The 2,019-nt window shown below is 41.9% G+C and overlaps 1 pseudogene; it reads right to left on the minus strand.

Annotated features, from left to right (window-relative positions):
• Positions 1 to 434: 434 nt before the first annotated feature.
• LOC102496180 (60S ribosomal protein L4 pseudogene) lies at positions 435 to 1,733 on the minus strand (annotated as a pseudogene).
• Positions 1,734 to 2,019: the final 286 nt, after the last annotated feature.

A 2,019-nucleotide genomic window follows, 5' to 3' on the forward strand; every position in this document is an offset into this window, starting at 1 on the left:
TTTTTTGTTTGTTTTGCCTAATGATCTTATCCTATTTCTATCATCCTTTCTACATTAATTTTTATTTATTTATTTACTTTATTTTTTGGGGAGGTTTTTGCTATAGGGCGTGTGTGCTCACCAGAAAGACAGAGACAGAGAGACAGAAAGCGAGAAATCACCCCCTAGTGGGGACGGCCATGCCACAATTCCTTCTCCTCCATTCTACTCTAGGGATCTCGGGCACGCACGCACACGCACCTGGTGTGAGTTTAAGCCACCGGGTTTGGGACTCGAATGGCGGTCGACTACATGGGAATCCAGCAACATAGCCATTACATCAACTGCTGGTCCCTATTTTTACTTTTTAAAAACTGCTGTTTTGAACAAGGTGCTTATTCAAAATAAGCTGTCCAAAATGTTTTAACCTTTATAGCATAAACACATTTAAGGGTTTATGCAGCGGGTTTCTTTTCTTCTGTTGTAGGTTTCTTTTCTGCTGGTTTCTTACCACCTGCTGGCTTCTTGGTAGCTGTAGTCTTTTTTCCCAACCAAAGGCTTCTGCTTCTTAGCAATGTTACCACTGTTCTCATTAGCACCAGCTCCCTTTCCTTGCTTCCCTATCACAGGCTGTTTTCCTGCAACCCCCTTCTCAGATTTGGCCTCTGGTGCTGCTGCCGCTTTATCCAGCTAGCGTTTGTGATTCCTGGCTTGGAGAAGAATGGTGTGGCACATGGTCTTTGCATATGAGTTAAGTTTCAACATGATTCTCAGGTTTTTCAGTGGATTCTTCTTCAGAACTCTGTGATGAATTTTTTCATATGGTGCTTAGAGGACTCTTTGGATCTCTGGCTTTTCAAGATTCAGCTAAGGTCTGTGTTCATCATTTAGTGCATGGGAAAGGTTGCAGTTACTCTTGAGAGAAGCAGATTTCTGTCCAGTGATGTACAATTCATTTAACTTCCAGAAAGCACTTTCAGTCCAAATGTAGAAAGGTCCCACAAGCCCACTAGGAGCGAGTTTCAAAATGTTCAGCTTGCTTACAGTAAGTAGAGTTAGTACAGGGATGTTTTTGAAGGCCTTAATGTTCTCATTACAGATGATGCCAGATACCCTGTACTGGATACGAGAATGGTTTCTGACGTTACCCTTGCTAGCTCTCATTCACTAAGAGACATAGACCTTTTTATATCATTCTAGGCCTTAAGTTTCTTCAGAAGCAAAACAGCCTTGACCTTCTTGTAGCCTTCAATTTTATCTTCAAATGCCAAAGGAAGTTCAGGACTTTCTCAATCAGTGACCTTTAGACATGATCAGAGCTGGTAAGACCAGGGCAGCCAGGGCAGAACAGATGGCATACCGCTTTTGGGTTATGTTCACTCTGCAGTGCCAGCAGTGCCAGGTCGTAGTTGGAGCAAACATGCGACCTCCTTGACACATATTTCCAAAGCACCCTGGCCAGAACCGTGAGCCCCACCACCTCAAACTCTGGGAACTTGAGTCACAACTCTCCCAGTGCCCTAAGACTCTGCATTGGTTTGATGACTTGCTAATTCACTGACAGCATAGGACTCTCTGTTATTTTTGTGCAAATTGATGTGAACAAAGCTCACAGTATTTGGACAGATGGGAGCCTTGAATACAGCAGACAAAATGACGTTTTTGCCAGATGACTCCCCCTTTTCAGAGTACACTGATGTAAGTGGACGAGCACACACCATGGTGGGGAGAGAAGACCATGCTCCTCTCAACCCATCAGCTCCCACAGGAAAAGCCTTTTTGCATTTATTAACTGGAATTCTATTCTCATGAAGAGTTGTTATTCCTCTCCACCTTTGATAATATTTTTAAAGAATAAATAATTCTATTGTTTTATTATCTACTTCTGATAATACAAGAGGTAAAGCTCTCTAATTCTTGTTTGCAACTTATATAACCACACATTCAAAACCAAAGATAGTATGCAATGAAAGTTATAAGCAAACCACACTTAGGAACATAGACATAAAGGTCCTAAACATATGTTAGCAAATGCTATCT

Source organism: Tupaia chinensis, unplaced genomic scaffold (genome assembly GCF_000334495.1).
Source record: "Tupaia chinensis unplaced genomic scaffold, TupChi_1.0 Scaffold000597_1, whole genome shotgun sequence".
NCBI lineage: Eukaryota > Metazoa > Chordata > Mammalia > Scandentia > Tupaiidae > Tupaia > Tupaia belangeri.